The sequence below is a fragment of the Amblyomma maculatum genome, chromosome 6, assembly GCF_055883805.1.
Source record: "Amblyomma maculatum isolate TAMU_Amacu chromosome 6, ASM5588380v1, whole genome shotgun sequence".
In the NCBI taxonomy this organism is placed as follows: Eukaryota; Metazoa; Arthropoda; class Arachnida; order Ixodida; family Ixodidae; genus Amblyomma; species Amblyomma maculatum.
The window spans coordinates 3,778,167-3,800,433 of NC_139349.1; the positions used below are offsets into that span (position 1 = coordinate 3,778,167).

General features: G+C 45.7%; 1 protein-coding gene across 1 annotated transcript in view; it reads right to left on the minus strand.

Annotated features, from left to right (window-relative positions):
- Nucleotides 1-22,267, minus strand: part of LOC146184953 (protein turtle homolog B-like) — a 645,660-nt gene that overhangs the window by 551,450 nt on the left and 71,943 nt on the right. The gene's annotated exons all lie outside the window — the stretch shown is intronic.

The window sequence follows — 22,267 nt, forward strand, 5'->3', positions numbered from 1 at the left end:
TTCTTCTATTCCTTTTTCTTTTTCTTCTTCTTTTCCTTCTTCTTTCTCTTCTTCTTTCTTTCTTCTTTTCCTTCTTTTTCTTCTTTTTCCTCTTCTCCTTCTTTGTTTTCTTCTTTCTCTTCTTTTTCTCGTCTTCTTTCTCTTCTTTTTCTTCTTCTTCCTTCTTCTTCTTCCTTTTCCTTTTCTTTTCCCTTTCCTTTTTCTTTCCTTTTCATCTTTTTCTTCCTCTTTTTCTTCTTTTTCATCTTCTTCTTCTTCTCTTCCTTCTTCTTTTTCTTCTTCTTTTCCTTTTTCTTTTCCTTTCCCTTTTTCTTTCTCTTTTTCTTTTTCTTCTCCTGCTACTTCTCCTTCTTCTTCATTTTTCTGTTTGCCATCTTCCGAATCTTTTTGCTTCATTTCTGTAAATAAACAACTTTACCAAGTGTAACCATTAGTAATGAATCTTTGCTTACATATTAGGTTTAATCATGCTAAAGCATCAGCAATTTCGTCATGTCTACGTCATAAATTGCAGTTATAAACAATTTTACCGACTTCGCCCGTAATGTGCATTCACATGCCTAACATCCGCTCAAAGGTGGCATCCCAGCCTTTTTTATACCACTCTCCCATATTAGCATAATAGCCTGAAAGCTCTTGTTCTTCATAAAATTCAATGTCGGCGCTGGCGGCATTCTTGCCACAGCCGATGCTATGGCAAGGTATTAGTTGGCAGGTCACGTGGCCGAACACTAATCCCTCACTCACTTTTCATTACCATTACCCTGTGTGAGCTGAGTCCACGCTTCACACGAAGACGTTTTATTGCGATAGCAATACTGCACCAGGTTTCCAGCCGTCGCGTATCCCCGGCGGACGCCACGCTTGACCTTGAACAACAACCGCTTCAGCCGAGCTCCTCCAGATGGCGGTGCCGCTGCCGCGCCGAACAGATGGTTGCTTTGCTATGCAGGCTGGTAAAGAAAGGTGTCGGCGACAAGCTGGGGCAAGGAAGCGGCAACGTGCACAAGAGACAGTGGAAGAACGTCAAGAACGTCGTACTAAGCGTAGTGCACAAGATGAAACTCGGCGACTACGTTCTAGCTCTCCGAGTGCTTCTACCTCGTAGACTACTGATGAACACATGACTGGTCAGAAACGCCGCAATGCACCAAGTGAAGACAGCGCGCTGAAGAATCGCCGGAAGAACAGTCGTAACCATAGTGTGGAATGTGTTACTTTATAGCCTAACTGTCGAACCACACATACGCCACAAGCGAAAACACAAGCGTAGCCGTGCGGCCATTGCTAACGCAATTTACCAGGCTTAACCAGACCTAAGCCGCTGCCAATTTTTTCGTGTCAACAGTCACCTACCATCTTCCCTTAAGTTTGAATATAGCCCTTGCAATAAAAGACAATTCGTTATTTTTGTCCACTTTATGGAGGTTGTCTACAGCAAGTTCTTTCTTTGAGCTGATTCGTCCTTAACTCGAGTTTGTCGCTTGAACCATTCTGCTCTTTTTGTGTCACTCAACATACGCCTTTCGTTTTCTTTCCGTGAAATATTGCAATGTCCGTGAAGTAAATTTAATGATGTGTTATGTATGTTCTACTTAATGCACTGTAGTATACAAAGAAAAGTAAACCCCGAAAATGCCTTCCATCTGCAGAAGGCTACAGACGAAATCATATGGATGACTCATTCTAATACAGACACTCCTTAACTATCGCGTTTCTCTGCACGCTAAACACAGCCGCCTTCTAACCTGCCATCTGATGAACTGTTCATAAGGTCTGTAAAGAAAGTAAGATTGGTAATAAGAAATATTATTTTACGCCGAGAATAATCCTAGCGCTTTTTTTTTTCTCTGTAATCTGCACGTGCGATTTACACCAATCTGTTTAGATGTTCGTTTTTGTGTATGTTGTATTGTGTTATTTTCCTCTTTATCATTACATTTCTGCCAAAACATCAGTGAAGGTCATCGTCATGGTACCGTAATGACACATGCAATATCGCTGCACTCATTGCTGCTCATTGTGGTTTGTTTACAAATTGTAAGCTAACATTATCTTCGAATCTGATGTGACTGTGCATGGTAATCTTGTAATGTCAGATGTGCAGAAATGTCATCTGCCTTGGTTCATTTTATATTCAAGCCACGTGTTGACATGCTGCCTGGACCGTATTCAAGTACCCGAGTGTTTAAGTGGCCAATGAATGTATGTACCTATTAATATGATAATTAGGCAACAACAACTTTACCACGCTGTCTTCCCAAAAAGGAAAAAGAAACAGATAAACCTGAACCATTTTAGGCCCATAAAAAATGGTGGCCCAAAGGAAAAGTTCCAAAAGTGAGCGATGATACGGAACAGCGAGCGATTACCAAAAAGGGAACCGTAGAGGAAAAAGTCACCTTGCAAGCTTGCTCTCAATACATCGTGGTTCGGACTGGAACAAAGGCAGGCTACATGGCTCGTGTTGTGAACAAGTTGGACGTATACTTACGCATTGGTTAAAGAGAACATGCCCTGTGCTTTGTATAGTAGGAAAAATGTTAAATGTTGTCACTCAGTGCCTTGACTTCCCACTCTTCAAGCAGTCCTTTCAAGTTGAGTTTACATAACAGGTCAACTGCGTTCCACAAAACAGTCTGTTTTCGTTTCGCTGACGTTATAATATAAGCAGTTTATACAGAGAACAGAAAAACGTTTTTTACACTTTATATACTGTATGTTTACTCGTCGTCCCTGGTTGGTTTGTGGGGTTCAACGTCCCAAAGCAACTCAGGCTATGAGAGACGCCATAGTGGAGGACTCCGGAAATTTCGACCACCTGGGGTTCTTTAACGTGCACTGACATCGCACAGCACACGGACGCCTTGCTTTTCGCCTCCATCGAAAAGCAGCCTCCGAGGCCGGGATTCGGTCCCACGTCCTTGGGAACAGTAGTCGAGCGTCGTAACCACTGCGCCACCCCGGCGGGGTGACTCGTCATCCCTGTACTCTCATTCTACTACAACAGAAGAAAAAGATGGTAACGTTTGGTTCGGTTTATGGGGTTAAAGTATCAAAAGGACTCAGACTCTGAGAGACGCTGAAATGGAGGGCTCCGGAAATTTGGACCATCTGGAGTTCTCTAACTTGCACTAACTTCGCACAGCACAAAGGCGCCTTGCTTTTCGCTTCCATCGAAAAGCAGCAGCCGAGCCGGGATTCGATCACGCATCATTAGGCACAGTTGTCGAAGGCCCTAAATACTGCACCACCCCGGCGGGAGGAAGAAAAGAATGCAACGCAAGAGAGTGACCAACAAAAACGCTTGCGTAGCCTCGAACCAGTATAAACATATTTGGGACTGGAAGGTAATCAAAGTGGAAAATGATAACACGCATGCGAGAGTAAATACGGCCAGATTATTAGCCCATGACTCTTCTCTGCGCGACCAGAACACGCAAAAACCCTGAAGCGAAATTATACTAATAGCAATCAGTTTGCAACAGGCTATGCCGATAGTAAGTGTCTAAACGCGAGCTCAGTGAAGCGAAAAGTGCAGCCTAAACTGTAATTGCATCACATTAGCTGGAAACCGCCGTTTACTTTAGTCCACCATGCATGTTTCGGAGTTAACGTTATCAGTGACGATGTACCACAACCACTAACACCGACAACGTCCGAAGAAATCACCATCCCTCTCTTGAATTTTCCACCGCAGAAGCCAACAACGAGACTACGCCTAAACTCTTCTCCGGCTTCTTGGCTCCAAAAAAGAAGAAAAAGGAAAGAACTTCAAACAATGCTACGGTTCCATTCAACCGTGCCACCGTGTGTTATGGATCGGAAGACACTAGGTCGTAGATCCACTTTTACGGTCGCCGATTTGCCCCTCACTCGACTGTTTACTAGAACCTTCCTCTGTTGTCTTCGTTTCACCCATAGACGATGCGGGGTGTCGTATAGCGCTAGGGTTGGTCGCCCGAGTCACGTCAAAGATTGCCTGGACGAGTTGAGCCCATAGGGGCGACCGTCGCATCCGGGCCGCAACCTGCGCGGATTTCGCGTCGAGGCTCAGCCAAACCACTGTTCGAGCGCAAGGCTTTCTCGTCGGGGACGCCATCTTCTTCGGCCATAAACGATGCGTAAACGTCGCCTCGAATAGCAATTTCGGATAAACCAGCCACTGTGTCCCCATTTCTTTGGGCTGCTCTATGCTACCGGCTGCCTATTTATACTGGCGCACGTCAGCACGGTTGGAGATAGTGCGCAGGAGAGTGCCTTGGTCTAGGCGGCAATCTGCACGCGTAACTCTGTTTTCTCCCTATCGGGCATGCTCCTAATGAAGTTGGCGTCGAGGCTCAGCGTACTCGTAAAAAACACACTTCCATGCTTCTGAACAATTCACACAGTTTCGCGGCCTCCTGTGTGGCAAATTGACTGTTGGGCCTAAAATAAGGCCTGGAAACGTCTGGCTAGTTGTGCGTTATGTTGTATATTTGCAATTATTACGCAAAATAGGAGACTAACAATGGACTTTGCTTTTCGTAGCCTGAAAATACAGACCCGTTGACTCTCATTTTGGAACGAAATTAATGAAAAAGAAAGAATCACACTTCCAGTAAACGTTTGGAATACCCGTCAAGCACGCAAATGACCAAAACATAGAAACGAGTTACCGTCAGAAGTAGTCCAGTAGCCCCTCATAACGTGTAAAAGTTTGGTGACTACATTATTTGACATTACTGTAGGCTCTTGTTTTCTATGTTGTGCTAGATGTGAGTAGTCAAGCGCTTGAAACTTTGCGACTACAGACTATCCAGCCCATTGTGCTTTTGGTGGTGCGGGTAGGGCAACGCTATTTCTATATCTTTTCAATTGCCCACGCTAACTTCAGTCTTTCTGGCGCCGAATAGCGTGGGCGTGATATCCCTTCCTTTCTTTTCGTTTTTATTTCTACCAAAGTCTGGTCATAAATGGCCGTCCCATATATCAGAAAACTTGTAGCAACCTCTCAAAGTTAGTCGGTAGCAATCTTCTGTCTCAGTCAGTTACGGTGAAAAGTGCTATCCAAAGTCGGGCGCAGTGCGCAGCATGACATATCTGTATATACGCCTTATAGCCACAAGTATTCACTACACTTGAGAAGCACTCAGCACGAATCTATTTTCACAGAAAGCAATCCACAGTTGCCGCCGATCCAATGAACGGCGGTATTGCTGCAGCGAAAACCCTAGAAGATTGCGAGTAGAACTTAAATAAAAACTTCGCAAAAGAACTGCTGTATTATGCAATACTTGGAAACACTGAAAACTAATAGAAGTTGGCCTGTATTGATGGAGTAGCATGCGTTCTAATCGCAAATATGGGAGTCACTGTACACGGAGCTTTTATAAACTAAAGAATAAAAGAAAAATCATACTCAAAAATAAATTCAGTATATGTGTCGCCATCAGCACCTGATTTTAAAAGTGAGAAGGGTTCGTCGACACTATTTTTGTTTTATTATCTGCGAGTAATATTTACTTCGTCATTGACTTTGACGACTTTGAATCGATTGAAGCTATTTTTAAATTTAATCTTCTAACTTAATGCCCCTTTTGCAGAAGGTCTCACGACTGCCTAGCAAGAAAGAACAGCAGTATCATATTTGCCGGGGTAGAGCTGTTCGAAATGACGCTTTGATATTATATTGTTTGTAAATGATACATGAATAACTATCCAACAAAGCTGCACGACGTGCATAAACACAGTGTACACATTCAGTCGGCGATGCGCATCGATACGTATTTTAATGCCGTGCCATTAAAATCTACGTTCGCTTAAGAAGATTCTATATCTGTGCTTATGTACACTCACGCAATGTTTTAACGGTATCACGCGAGCGTCGACCGCTCGCTTGATCAACGCCCTATGACGGAACGAAACGGCAAACTCGCCGAGAGTTGCCGCAAGCGCACCAAGACCAGGCCACGGTGGCTGTATCCTGCTAGGCTGTTCCAGGAGCTGCGCGCGGCCTCTGAACCTTTCCTTTAATCGTAATGCTGCTGGAACACGTCCCTGATATTCAGGAGAAGCCACGTGCCGCCCAGCTGCAACCAGCGTACTCAGTGTTTCTCGAAAGAACTTTGCGATCGATTCTTCGTTTGCTCTTGTATCGTATGCAGTTGTTTGCGCATATGGCTGTGCGCCCACAATTGTGATAGGCGTGAAATGCAAATAGTGACATTTGTTTGAAGAATGCTTTCACTGCTATTATCAGCAATCTCTCTAACCCTCTTCGCTGCGTTAGCGGCGGGAACGTCAGGTAGTGTAGTTAGCGGAGAAAAGGGTCGGGGGCTGCGCGAAGCTTCAGGAACAGCTTAGCAGACGACGGCCACCATGGCCTGGTCGCCGTACGCATGCGACAACTCTCAACGGGTTTGCCGGTTAGTTCCGTCATAGGGCGCTGATCAAGCGAACGGTTAACGCTCGCGTGATACCGTTAAAAAATTGGGAGGTGTAAATAGATCCAGGTCTGGGCGTATCAGGTGTTGAACAAGTGCGGCAGATGGGATAATATTTGCTCAATTCTGATTTAGAGTAAAGGAATTATATCTGCCCATATAAAGGATACCCCACGTGATATGACCGAGAGCACATGTGCGCTGGCGTTTAGCAGATGCGCTGTTAACGGGTCACGGCGATAGCGGTGGCGTTAGGTTGAATGCACAGCCTACAAATGGCAACCAAGTCAAAAATAAAAGTGAGAAAACAAAAAATACGTCAAGCTGCAATGCGAGAAGTCGGTAGCCGCTACATTGGTTCCAAGTTCCTACTCTCGAGCAATGGGAGCTCGCGTTAGTCAGCTTAGACCTGAGAGTTCAAACTCGGGTCATTGAATGGGCTACTCAGTCGCTGTCAGCCGTGGACTGATAGCCACCCAGCACGGATCATCTACATTATATCTGCCTTTTATGACGAAACATATGTTTTGCAATTCAATCCAATGCTTCCCCGTATTTATTGAGTTTCGTATTCCTCACTGACCTGAGGCACCAACCACGTCACAGCGTAGCGCAGTGGCTCACCGCCCCATTGGCTCCCCGGCAGCAAATATTATACCATAAAGGAAATATGCTCCATCCCGCAGCATCACGGAGTGGTCAAAAATTGCCTAAGCGAATACGGGTGTTTCTGCGAACCTGGCGTGTATTCAGTAGATGATGCTGGGGCGCATTGAGCTCCTGATTACGTAAGTGTATAATGGCATTTCTGCGCAACAACTTCAATCAGCCCCCAAAATCCGCGGTTTCTTAAGGAGATGGCATCTATACGCTTTCCGCGCAAATGACTTAGACTGGTAATTTTCTTGAAGCCGGCTGGTGTCAGTTTGTTCTACTATTTTCGCTCTGATGGCACGAGCTTTTACTCTATAGGATCCCGTTGGGGGCAGAGAACCAGCAATAAATATATAAAGAAAAAACATATATATATATATATATATATATATATATATATATATATATATATATATATATATATATATATATATATATATATATATATATGGCAGACCATGCAGTGAGTACGATGATGTAACGCTAAATATTCATTTTGCCAGAGTGTTTGTATTGATATTTTTGTATTCTGCTCGCCTTTTCCCCCGGGTTTTTCCTCTTCGTGTGACGGAAGGATCAATCAGGCATTCTCGAGCAGCTTGAGTACGTTAAATAATACATACGGGACTAATCGAAACTACGGGTTTCGCGCAGTTATTGTTTAGTCTGTGCTTATGAGGAAAAGCGAATACACAAGTAAGTGGCGAAGCGTAACACGCGTAGAAGACGTCCGCGCAAGTTGACCGTTCAGGGAACAATTTCCGAACCTTAGCTATAGACGAGACCTTCAGTGAAGTAGACGCCATTTGTATCAGCGTCACTGTTAGTGCAGCCCTTCACCTGACAGAGGTCTTTTAATCCGACGTTATCCAGACTAGTTAGGGAGATGGCGTTCTCAGGAAAGGGCACAAGCTTCATAGTAAGCTGACTCGGCTGTGTCTGCAATGAGGTTAAAATGTTTTGGCATGGCAGTGGTGCAGCATCTTGTGTGGAACAGCGCGGAAACATACAAGCACAATAGATGACCGACGAACACAGCGCTAACAAACAACTGTTACCTGTGAATATTTATTGTTCTTCTTCTTATTGAAGAAGAAGAAAAAAATACAATACAACCTTCAATTAGTGTTGCGTTCGTCTGCCTTGTCCTCGTATCCATGTGCGCGGTTTTACACAAGCTACCAAGAGGGCTCTAGCAGTGGCGCGGCTCTATTCGCTTCAGGACCATTCTACGGTTATCTATGTCGCTCTGTTCACAACAGGAAGATTTTAAGAACTTTAGTTAACCAAGCAACTGCTTTCACGAGGTGGAAGCAGCTTTAATGTCCCCTGCAGCTGTAACTCTGGCACCTGCATGCAGAGAAAAGTAAGGGAGTTAATTGGCCGACGATACAAGGTAGTCTCGATCAGGGATTCAACATAAAGACTGGGTGCAATTAGGATGAATGTGTGGACAGCCCTAAAATATATTTCTGGAGGATGGTGAAAATAACTTTTACTGACATACATAATGAGGTTGTTAAGCTAGTGATTAAATGGCACGCTCATGGACGTGTTGGGGCTTCGGGAACAGCATTCGGCCCACAGTCTTGCTTTGAAGGCTGCTTACTATTTTCCTCTTTCCGTCGAACAGAGATATCCCTCGTGCTTCAAGAATGAGTGATGCCATTGGTAAGTGCATGTTTTTTACAGCCCGCAAGACAGACGTTGTTTGAAGCACTAATTACTTCACGTTTTTAGATGAAGTACCACGAGCATCTTGCACGACTTGGGAGCTCCAGCGAATAAAAAATGACAGTGAAAGAAGGAGCGCATCAAAGCTGCGCATCAGGTTTGTGAGGCGCTAGTCATTATCCAATGGCTTATTCCAATCGGTTATTTCAAACAGCTGTCGGAATTCTAGAAAGAAAAATATATCAGTTTATTTCAAACCCAAGACACTATCCAAGTTGCCCTTTGAAATATGACTTTCAGTTCTTAGGGGCAAAAACTCTTAGTCAGTGACCCAGCTTAGAATTCACTTAATATATCTTGACAGGAACAATTTGCGTGATGTCGCGGCAGTATCACAAGTGCGGTAGTTCTTTGGAGGAAAGACGCGCCCCAGTAAGGATTCGAAAAGCGCTCAAAGAGGAGTCAACGGTCAGCGTCCCAAACCGAGCACACAATTTAATATTTCTTAAGGCTTCAAGCCTGATAGCTTTAAGTACTTCAAAATATTCCTCGACGAAGATCAAGAGTTCGCATTACGCGTACTGCGCTATGAAAGCAGCATCCCTGAAATATATTTTCTGTAGCTAATACGAAGCCGCAGCGTTCGCTGAGAGAGAGACTGGTATTCTGCAATGTCCAAATGAAATTTACGCAGCAACGCAGAGCCCGACGAGCACGCAATGCACTTGAGTAATATAATAGGAATGGAGTGCCTTCCACGCTCAACGGAACGGGCTCATTTCGCCGTCGTCAATCTTGGGTCATCATCTTAAGGACACTTTAGACCACGACCCCTTTCCTCCATGCCCGTGCGTGTCACCAGTGCTTCCATTTTTCTTCTTATGGAGCCCGATTCCCGGTGAGGTTACGTCACTTTCGCCATTCCGGAGAACTGCATCCGCCCTTTGAGGGCGGACACTCGAGTTGGATATTGAGACGACCCTTTGACAAATATGCTCCAACTTCTATCGCGCAACCGATTTCAACGGGCTCACTGCGGTGTTGTCACAGAAGGTTTGGCAAGAATTTCCTGCCTAGATATTACTTACCTACTGCAGTTTACTGCTCAGCAGAACTAAGAAAAAAAAATGAATAATGAGATATAAGGAGAACGAAACAAAGACGGCGTATCTCTTTTATCCAGCAGAGAGTCTGCAGAGTGAAGCCGCTTTGTGAGTTGCAACACTAAGACTTAGCGCAATGGTGAGTTAGAAACTAACCAACTACGCACGAACTTTCTGTGCATTTTATTTTCCCACCTCCACTCCCTTGAGCAGCCCCTGCGGCCTTCTACCCATAGTGTGGTCGAAGTGTCCACTTTGTCTTTGAGGGAGCCAACCAGTGAGGAATATGACCTTTCCTGTCTTCGCAACCTATTCTCTTCTTTTTTTTTTTTTTTTACTATTAAATCGTTGGCATGAGAACTTCCACGTTAAAAATTTGCCGACGATTACGTTACTTCCTATACTGCGAAATTATAGCTCAGCTCATCAGCTGTTTCAGCTTTTTGATAGATTCAGGTATGCGTTTCGGCTTGGGCGGTGCACATATCGAGATTCACCGCCACCTATCCGACGCTCTGATTGCCGCCGCACAGCACTGGAGGAGGAGCGAAGAACGCAATTAAGTTACCGGGAGGTCGCGGGAGGCAGCACGTGGACCCATAGGAACGTTGCGCGGCGAAGATTTAGCAGCGACTGACTGATGCCGCTGATGTCGCATTCGAGTCAAGTCAACGGGGCTCTGCGTTTTGCGTTTCGGCTCGGGATGCACGCACCGTGATCCGCTGATGCCGAGCCGGTGCTTCAGCAACCGGAGAGCGCCGTTGCCGCCATGCAGATAAGAGGGGGGGGGGGGGGGGGGTACACGCAGCGAGAAACGGTGGTAGCAGGAACGCGCCCAGCAAACGGGAAACACGCGCGGTCACCGCTACGAAGGAAAGGAAGGGGGGGGGGGGGGGGGGGGGGTACATGCAGCGGCGAATGGTGCAGCAGGTGCACGTGCTGCCCAACTGCGGAGCTCGTTACGAGGGACAACGGTGAAGACGATGCGAAAAGCAGGAACGGGCGCCAAAGCGCTGCGCTCTAAAAATTAGTCGAGTGCGGCCCTCTGTCTGGAGCCTGGGTTGGCAAGTAACCGATAGAAAAGGGGGATTTCCCTCTCCGCTCCCCTAGAAAGGAGAAACAAAGTGATGAAGTGGGTTATGACTTATCACACTGTGATTGCTCGACTCGATCGGGGGAGTGTAGATTACGACAGCGCGTCACCCGGTGGTGAACGGACTGGATTTTGCCGCTCGCTGACAGGATCTGAAGTCGCCTGCGGCAGCCGTGGATTCGCGCGGGGTCAAAAATAATGCTCAAGCATAGTTGGCCGCACCTGATCATCTACACATTTTTTTAATGTGCCGAAGCATAATTACACACAGCTACTACATTACAGACAAGCCAAATTACAAGCGAAAGCCAATTTGTTCGTGATGTTGTTCAAGCTCAGGCATCCCCAGTAATGCGACGACCGGTACACATTAGAAAGCCAAGCGTCGGCTATGTTGTAACTCCAATGCAATGTAGTAAAATACAATTCTATTCATTGCAACAAAAGTTTATTCTTTGTGAGGTAGACCTATTATCTGAACCAGAGGAACTGTGGCTTATCAAGACAACCCCAACACTATACTAGGGCACTCTCGACACTGTGCCAGATTGCATCTTCACATACCTAACAGTCATGACGTAGCTGTTTATTGCAACCGCCTATTTACTCTATTTAAAAGCTTCATATCTACCCCTTAACACTTTTCTTCGACTCCTGCAATATACGCATTAACTACGACGTCACCTCTTATACACAAACACCTTTGCCCCGACGGCTGTGAGAAAAAAATTTCCCCGGAAGATATTGCATCAGATAACACGAGCACGTAGAAAAATGCCCCTGGGGAAGTAACCTCCCGCAGAAAAAGTCCTCAAGTGAAGAAATAGCGACACAATTATTTCCCCAGCAACCCACATACCGAAAAAATAAACTGCACTCTATTCCTCTTTCTTGACTCTGAGAATATACGTAAGTATGAAGCGCTTTCCAATCCCGATCAATTCACCATTAATGCAGTGCACCTATTGCCATAAGAAACCCCACCGTAAAGCATTTTCGCCTGTTACTTTGCTGAAGCTCAGGATACCGCAGAGACGTACTTGACTTCGTTCACTGAGTTTCCATCACCGTTGTTTCTCTTCGTGCACACCCTCCTTCCGTTCCTTGTTTAACTGCTTCGACGCCGACGTGGACAACTGATGTTGTGTGCACTGTTGCAGCTCCCCACGGCCGAACTCAGTCTATGCTTTGTGCGAACAGTTTCTTCCAAGCGCAATGTGTGATAGGCTTTAAAACGGCTGGGACGCTACATCCAATCAAGCCTGCCATGTTTTTCTTCCAGGCTGCTGCAAAATTGATAGGTATGTGTCCACTATTCAGAGTAGGCATTCCGCATCGCAAACAGATAAGTAGAAGGCGCCCGCCTCAATGTTTCCGTGCTATTAGCTCTGTTTACTCGTCCGTGTGCACGTTAAATATAGGCTGTATCAAAATACTACAGTATTCATTGGACAGCTTCTGGCATCAGAGCTTTAAGACTCATTCCTTTATACGTTGTCAAGCGGCAGGAAAGTGAGAGCGTCTAGCAAATGTCATGAATACAAAATTCTTTGCCTTCATTGTATGTGTCTAATAAAAAAAGCTTTAATTTTTCGCCAGCTGCATGGACACAAAAGAAGCAAAAATGCCTTTATGGCAACGTCTTCTCAAAAGACTGCTCTGGCAGCGTTCACAGTCACCCTTTCAAAGTCACATACAACGCCGCGCCGATGATAAATCACACTGCCCTGAACGAAAGTCAGGAGCCGAAAACAATTCAGATAACAATATTTAAATATATGCTCCTGAAATCAATTGCGTATCCAACCACGTTAATCAATATATTTCGCTTGGCCATGCACTGGATAGTATTGCGATTACGGGACGTTTGATGTCCCCTAGTTGAACCCATTTTTCCTACTTCGAAAGTTTGCACAATTTTATTTTATTTACTTTTGCCCGGACATTTTTCTCGGGGCCGTTTTTTCGGGGGTGTTTCTTCCAGAGACGTGTTTTCCGGAAACCCCTTCCTGACATTGCCGCTGACTGCTACAGCCGGTCTGCTCAACATTACGCGGAATGTTCTGAGCCCTAATGCGAGTGAAACGAAGCCGACTTGACATCCCACATGTTTCCCTACAGTTACTGAACACTTGTACTGGCGTCCAAACGAAACACACAGAAAGGTACGTCTGGTTTAGGTTAGTTAAAAGGACGTTACCAACCCGTACTCAAGACGTTAATTATGATGAGATAGGCAGCGCAGCGCCGTAGAAGCATCTATGCCCTGCCCGTCCCTAAACAAACACGCCTATCTCAGGTCAGCCCAAGGCAGCGGCACAACCAATGCTGCGGATTTTCAAACACAAATTTCTCGCTCGTTCTAACTTTCCGGGGTAAAGATTAGACGGTGGCCTCACGATGCGCGCAATATGGGCCCCGCGAGGAGTATACGTCGCAGGCCCAAAACTGTGTAGCCAGGTTTCGCTGCATTCAGTGGCCAGGGATGATACAAGCGGGGGCGGTTTTAATTAAATCTGCCGGAGAAAGTTGCTCTATCGCCACTGCACAAAGAAGCTCGAGCAAGCAACGCCAGTGCGCCGAGCAAGAAGGTTACACAAAATGGCCAGCATCGAACAACTTATGCATCTGCGTCTGTGTGGCAGCGTGGAGTTTGTAAACTCTGCCGCAATTAGGCTCTCCTGCCCGGTGGAGGCGCGGGGAATCGATGCCAATTTGCATGCTAACGAACAGTGCACCCCTGCCAGCTGGCCCACCACGACCCGCCCTCGATGTGGGGCAGTCCGCCACCACGACATTCGGCTCACACGCATAGATAGGTTCAATCTTTCCCCTCAGCCCTTCTACCTCGACTCCATACCTTTCGATATCTGGGACTGGCGGGCCACATCGCTGCGACCGGTCCAAACTAAAATGTCTGCTGGAAACTACAGACATATGTTTCGTTTTTCTGTTCGTTTCATCCATCGTTAGTACGTGGTGAACTGTTTGAACACAAATGCAGAGTGACGTCCGCCTTTGCGTAGCGAGATTGATTTATGTAAAAAAAAAAAAAAAAAACATGACCAAGTTCATCTCGATGTACAAAATTTTCCCTAGCGCTATGGAAGAATATATCAGTACAGCTTGACTGAGAGCAAGACTCGGACCACTAACCTACGCCATCAACGGAAGACAGCATATCGTCCCTATTATCTATTGGATATCCTCTATAGGATGCCATGTGGAGCCAGGTAGAAGATTTGATAAAGGTGAGCTGACTTCTTCTTCATTGATATGCAAGGAGATTTCAGACATGATGGTTGGCGTTTAGTACTGGTAATCTCCGAATTGCTCAATGCCTATATGATTATAATGTCCTGCACATCTTTAGTGCCTCTTACCAATGAACACTGATGCGTCCACGCATTATTGTTGTGTTTTTTTCAAATCCCAATATATCAACTTAAACATAAACCCACCTCGTAAGGTAGTATCTACTGTTTCGCTGACTTGAACGCTTCCCTTACGCATTCGCCAAAAGCTAGTTTAAAGACAAAAAAGATTCAGAACCGAGTCACTCGGTATTCGTAATGTAAAGAACTTCTGCGGAGTAACTCTTCAAGGTTAATGAATCCGTAAAGCCATATTGGAATGCTCTTAACAATGTCACAGCCGAAAATTATGTGGTCATGATTTCAGTATTCCTTATATATCCCTAGTCCTGGGATATTCCAAACATGACTACTTCACACTATTACTTGTAGAATAGTAAAATCGCATGCCTGTTGTGCGCGCCCATCTAATAGAGTCTCTCCGTAGCACCCGTGTCAGGTTACCTTGTCTGTCCCGCACACGGTACCAGCACTGCGCCGCTCGCCGTTGCTCATGGATCAGGCCGAGGTGGAGGAGAGCAGGCCATGTGCCTGTGATTTTAACTCAAAATGGCTATTTTATATTTTAAACATTTGGTGGGCTTGCCTGAAGCTCACGGTGTACCTATATCAACGGCCTAAGAGCACGGCCAGGTTCCGCAACCTGCAAATATGTTGGATGAGCTCAGCAGACTTGAATGCAAAGCACACTTCTTTCAGCTATGTTTTCATAGCTCGCTGTAATTTTTCTTTTGATCGCTGGCTTCTCGCCAGAAATCTTACATTTATAAAACTTTTTTGTTGTTGTTGTTTCGTCGTCCCCAGCCTGCGTTTATGATTGACGAACGCAATCTCCAGAATCGGGCCACTTTATACATTTAATGAAGGTTGACTCAGAGACAGTGTATGCGCTAAAAAGAAGTCGTTTATTTTGTGTAATAACTGGCTCAGTAGATTCACTCCGAAAAATATTTAAGTAATGGCCCGCGATAAATTAAATGAAGTGCGGCTACTCTTGTAGAGCCTCAAGAACATAGCAGCACACTCATTTGGCAGTTCTCAGCTCTAGTTGCATCGAGATCTTTTATAAAAAGTCAAACCCAAAGACTAAGCCAGAGAAAAATGCATTAGAGAAAAGGAATGTAGGCAGTTCCTCCGTCAGCGAGGGTGAACGCACCGCAGTTATCCGTGCGCTAATTAGTTGCAATGAACGAGCATACATAATTTTTTTTAGTTTTGTGTAACTTTTATTTTTAGTTTTGTGTATGTGCAGTGCTCACGAGCTATTAGCTATCTGTTAATACTTCATTACCGATAAGAAAAAAAAAAACATAAGGAAAATGAGTGGTTCGTTATGTGGCACAGAGAGAAAAAGCTAATAGCCACCTACACCAGGAAAACCATAGCGGATATATTTATATTTTTTTGCATTGATAAATATGATAAATAATATTGTAATCATAAAGATAATCTATTAAAAGTGGCGAAAAGTGGACATTTTTCCCTACTTTCTAATCGAAAATGTATACGATTACATTATTGTTTCACTTCGATCAACACTAATAATTATATCCCCTATGCTTTCCTTGATGTCAGAAGATGTCTTCCTTTACATCTATTCTTAACGAAGACTCGTAATTTGAGCGTAGCTTCATGCTTATCAGCATCGAGGCAGTCACAACCTCTCGCATCAAGAAAAGGGGACAGGGCATTGATTCTAAAAGCAATCATAATATTTCACGACAGGATACCCGGCGACCATTTTCTACTTCCTAGAAGCCAATTCCTAAAGAACAAAGCATCCCGCTAACTTCTGCCTCCTCTTCACAGCAAACTATGGAGCGTGGTTTGCAACGGCATCTCCTCTAAGCGCCTTGTTTTTGAAGCGTAATGACGCAGCACGGTCAATCCGTTATCAATTGAGAAGGGCTGCAGGCTCTTCACTGCCTACATACGCTCCATATGGCTAAAACTATGCAGCGGCATGGAAGAACTCAACTGGCTCACCCTAGAGCTGAGTACACAAAACTGACCCCAGTGGAGGAATGACCTCCGAAAAGCGGCTGAGCAGTGACGGATAGCCAACGATAGCATGGCAAAGGCGCACGTAGCGGATTCATACGCTCTGTGGATTCTGCCATGGATTTGCTGACGTTGGCGTCATCTTCGGCAGCGCTGCACAGTTCTTCAGCTAACGGAGTTACTGCTACCAACGTTACACCGCGCTCTCTTCAGAGCCGCGACGCGCTCGAGAAACGGGTCGTCATATCGAATGAGGCCGCGTCAGTGCTCGTTACAGCGCTGTCCAAAGATAGGAACAAAGTGTCGCGCGCTCGCGTTTACGGCCGCGCTCCTCGCTGGCACCTGCAGTCGCGAAGCTAATGTGCGGCGCCTAACGCGGCAGCGTATCTTCAATCACGCAGGTAATGTACGGTGAATATCTCGAGCTCACGAGTGGGCTGCTTCGCCGACGGTGCGTCAAATGCGTGTATACGCGGACGCAGCCTTCGCGTCGTTGTCTCGCTGATTTCCTTTACTTTTAGAGGCTCTCTCCAACAATGCCGCCGGTGGCATGTCAGCAGGCGTTCCCATCAAATAGCTGCAGAGCATGCCAGAGGTACATACATGTCCCACCGGAACGCTCTCACAGGCCCATCGTTTTCGTCGTCGAGCGGCAGCTGAGATAACGGCTCGGCTGTGCGCCGTTAGATCTCTCGACAAGCGGCGACAAAATGCGTTGCAAAGAGGCCCGTTCGAGATTCCTTTCTCCCTCGGGGAGAATAACTAGATAAAGATAGAAAAAGGGAAGTGTAGCGGCGCCACACATGCCGCCTTGAAACGACAGCAATGTGAAGGCCCTGATTATTTTGGCACTGTTCACCCGAGGGACTTTGTCGCTTCGCCGTCGTCGCGCTAGGAGGCGTGATGTGTTGCGGCCACGCCTGCGCGCTTGATCGAGAGGATTCGCCTGGAAAGGGCTGGTCGGAGGGCGACGCCAGCAGCCGTGGGGTGTTACGAAGGTGCTCCGTCGTCACGCGGCTGCGTTTGCAGTGGACGCGAGCTTGAGGCGTTTTTGCACTTGCGTAACCCGAAAGGATCGCTCAGTTCCGCTTGGAACCAAGCAGCGCGCCACCGTGTTTGGTGAGTGTGATTGATGAGGGTCGCGAGCCCGCCAAGCACGGCGCCTCAGCCCCAGCCTTTCCACCGGGTCACTGCATGCGACGAGACGGTGATGCATCGCCGATACCACGCAATGGACCAGCTTTGTTTCTACGGGACAGCGCTTCAGCTTCTGCTTTCCATTTGGTTTATTTTATTTTGTGTTCGCAGCGGGGCAGATGGGGGCGCTCCCGTTTGTTCGGCGCTGAAGACGGAGCGGAAAAAACATTCCAAAAATATATGCCAAAGCATGGCTTTCCAATTCGCTGAATATAAGCTGTGCAGTTTGTAGATGATGTCAGACATTTTCAAGCACTACTCATATTCATGAAAACGAAAAACTAACTTCACATTCGTTTTTACCGGTGCAGTACAATTTTTTTCAGACATATTACCCATGATAATTCAGACTTAATAATTGTCGGTTAGAACAGAACAGGACAAACTCAGACAGATGAAACAGAGCTCACATAGAGATGGTAATATGTAAAAGACGTAACTGCTAAATCATAAACGGAGAATGCTTAAACGGGCCAGATAGTTCCTACTTAGTCCTGGCCCGGAATTCGTATTCAACGAATCAGAGGCACGAATGCGTTTCCCTTTTCTGTGTCTTCATATCGTACTTCCTCGGCCTGCTGTGTTTGCTTACCCCGTGTCCGTGCCGGCTGCATTTATCCGTTACTTTTTTGTTTTGTTTCCGTGGTACTTTATTCACTTCGGCTTCAAGCTGCTGACCCTAACGTCCCTTATTGGCTCTTGCTGCTATTTGGCGTGGACGAAATACGAAAACGCATTTTGGGATGTCGCTGCAGATTAATGAACACAGGTGGCTGAAATTGGGGTGTCGTTTCTACCGTTTGTTCACATCGAGACTGCGGCTCTGAGCTGGACGTACGCTAGCCTGAGAAAGTTCGAAAACCTCATGAGCAATATATGATGTCCATGATCTGAACGATATATGTGTGATACAGATGATATTTTTGTATGATCTCATACAAAGGTCGAATGATTTTAGTTTGAGATCATATAAGTTGTGGAATATTGTCAGTCATACAACATCGTATGCCAACAGTCTCATTAAGCTCTCATACAGCTGGCGTTGAATTCATATACTCTTTGTGATACTGAACGACCTTCTCATTCGGGATCATTCAGTTGGTGTATGAGGTCACAAGAATTGCGTGATATCCCATCATTCAAAATCATTCACCATGACTTTAGTATTACATTATAATTTTTTTTTTTTTGAGACATGAGCAAGGTGTCACAGTGCTTGAGAAGTAAGGATACGTTGTTGAGCATAATAAAAGTTGTAAAATGTATCGCGATGAGAAATGATTAATGTAAATAACTTAATGGATCGCTGCACAGCTTTGGACTTGCATCTTTGGAGAACGCAGTCAGTTCAGAACGTTATAGTATAAAAGAACACTGCACAATGTGTAGTTATCGCATTAAAAGAATCACACAGCCCATGCAATAAAATTAGGACAATTTAGTAAAGGAATCATGCAAGGCAAATAAAAGTCAACTTCTTTTAACCGTGCCAAAATACGCCAATAAAAAGTGCTTTCACATGTGTTGATCGCTTTATGCGGAGTTAAACCGCGGCTAACTTGTGTCGGGGACAAAAGAAAAAACGCCAGAGCTGAAGCGGGTACCCCGAGACGTACGTACTTGTTTCCGCGTAGTTTCGCCCCCCTGAACGCCGGTCGAGCGGCTGCTTGTGAATGTATGTTTATGCGCGCGCGTGTGTGTGCATGTGTTTGTGTGTGGATGCACTGCCGTTCGAACTTCCACGGCATTCAAACCGGCAAAGGTGCCGCAAGCGGGCGCTGACGAGGCGACGATAAGAATGAGACCTGTTTCCGCCGCAGTTTTTTAACGGAACGATACGTCCGCCGCGTCTATAGGAGCTTCGAATACCCCACGCAGGTCGGATGCCTGCCGAGTACGAAGGAGGTAAAAAAAGGAGACAAAGGAACACGACAGTGGCTTGCGAAACGCTGAACGAAACGGTCGTCCATATTATTCTCTGTACAGATTTCTTCGTTCGTGCAGCCATTTAAACGAGTTGTCAAGTTTCATCGGAGTTTTGTTCTGCGGCCAATAACCCAACACATAGACGACAACGACAAAAAAAGTAACGCGTTTTTTCACTGCCATGTGGCACCATATATCCCATTTGGTGGTGCAGATTATAGCATCGATCAATCCAACAGCACCATCAGCGCACTCAGAATTGTTGAAAAGCCCGAGGCAAGTTGTGCGCTGTGCTGCAATACCGCTCAATCAATCCGAGAAATAGCGCCATTTTCGCGGTATTGCAATAAACAAAATTTAGCGATGAAACTTTTCATTTCTGCATCAAGCTTGAGCGTGAAGGAACATGTGAATGCAAATCCAGTAATATGATCAATGTAGTGTTGAAAAATTCTGACCTCTGCATTTAGTCCCGTGGTTCACCTGGGAGTTTTGAGATGGAATGGCCCAACTACAACAATGTAAAAGCAACCGGACTACTTAAACACTAGTACAAAATCAGTTGTCTCTGAGAACGCACATACAAAACGAAACCGTGTGATCATATCACGATCATGCGACATTCAGAAGGTAACCTTTTCATTGCTGAGAAGGAAGACGTTGCCTCAAGGGAAGTTGATCGAACAAACGGCCGTACTAACAGTCATTTTTTTTTTTTTTTCGAACGCTCTTGCATTATTCATAAGGCATTTCGCGCCACGTCGTCTGCTTACCTGGGGAAAGGACCAAATGCGCTGTGCGTGCTTTCTAGACATATGGTGTGCAAAATGAAACGCCGAAAAACTCTGGAGGTTACGAATTTAGTTTTTTGCCATTCGCACAGTGGCTAAAAAAAACAACAACTGCATTTTCTAGCGCAGGCTGCGAACATGACAAGTCTCGGCATGTATATATGGCGCACAACATATTAATCGGCAATAAACAATAAACTTTTTTATCATTCCAAGCACGCTGCGTGCTGGAAAAGGAATACAGAAATACCAGTGAGATGGAGCGGTTCCTATAAGTGGCAAGCGAAACAGGAGAAAAAGGTCCGCGTGTAGTCAACGCACACAACTACATGGGTTCACACAAGTTTGGTGCGTTGCCAGAACCTATACCGTGATTGAGTGCAGGGCGAAAGCTTCGGGTCATGACAAAATTGAAAACGTTATCATTTCAAGCTGCTGTAGTTCTATACCACCCGCAGATGTGTGCATGCCTTTTGGTAGCATCGCGGCTGGCCACACCATTTCTAGAAAGGGGGGAGTCAGGATTGGCGCGTACAGCGCGCGCGGCGCACCCAGGTGAGGTAGGCATCTCTATGCAGGGCTTTACCATGGAACCGGGGCTCGTTCGCTCCCTCCCTCTCTCCTGTCCCTTTGTAGCTCTCAGGCTGCCGTCGCCTTGGTTTTCACGGAAGACAATGCTAACTCGAGGGGCAAATGCAGAAAGAAGGGATGTGTCATACGCGATGCCCAAGTCGAAGAACCGGAAGCCAACAATGACACAAAGGAAAAAAGTTGTAGAGCGGATGGGGAGGCTTTTTTACTTTTTTAGACCAAGCGCTTGTGGCTTTTGCTGCGCGGCTGCGCTTCCTCCTTCATAAGCGTTCGCTTCAGAGCTTGTTGGAGACGCTACAAGGCCTGTGACAACTTCTTATGTCTTTCTTCAATTTCTTCCTGCGTTAATTTTCTTTTACAATGTCCTGTGTTTCGTTCTTTTGCGCTTATAGACCAGATCCTTCAGCCGTTCTCGGGCGCGGCCATTTTCTGCCGACTGGCGCGCCGCAGCACGGGCTTTTCCTCGGGGACTGTGTGGCTGTGAATCTCTGCGGCCGCTAGAGATATTTTTACCGCCCTGTTGTGCGGGAACAAGCTTATTTGCGTTGTCATAGAGTTAAAATCGATGCATTATTTATGAGATTTTTTTTTTTTAGATTCACGTTTATTGTGTTTGTACCGGTGCGCAGCCACGCTGGTGCTGCTGTCTCGAAACCCTACAGCTGAACAACAACAACAAAAAAAACTTTTTAAACAACTGCAAGTATTACTCGATGTGCACGGCTCATATATAATCCTGGCCAGTTCCAAAACACTCTTCATGCTTACTGCCAGCCATAGCGAACCTCACCAATTAGGCTGTGCTGCGCCTGCGGGGGTACGCAAGTCACACAAATCTGTATCGTTTTGTGTTCATCTGTAGTGCCAAGCTAACAAACACTGCCTCATTAGGATCGTTCTTTATGCCTGGAAAATCTATATAGTACCTATTAGACTATTGTGCCTGCATGTCATTATGATACGCCTTTTTAAATCCTGCACGTATGTACATGGCGTCGTACATGTCAAAGAACGAATTGGATCAAAGGAGTGCTAGCAGGAGCCTATAACTTAGTTTGCATATGATGTACAAAATTTAGCATTCCAAAATGGCATCGGCTATGATGCACACCGTAGGGAAGTGCTCCGAAAAATGTGACCTGTTGGGGCTCTTTAACGCGCGCTGACGTTACACTCTACACGGTCGCCTACCGCTTCTCCTTCATCAAAGCGCGGCGGTTGCTGCCGTAGTCGCACCTACGTATTCAGGCTAAGTAGCCAATAGTCCTAACCACTGAGCCACCGCTATGGGTTACACAAAACCTTTTCCCTATTCGTAATTCTTAAATAAATACTAATAGAATAAAGAAATCTCGCGACTTCTGCAGCCAGAAAACGAGTAAATTTTATTTCGAAGCTATTATTGGTATCTGTAAAAGCGCTTTCACAGCCGTTTGGG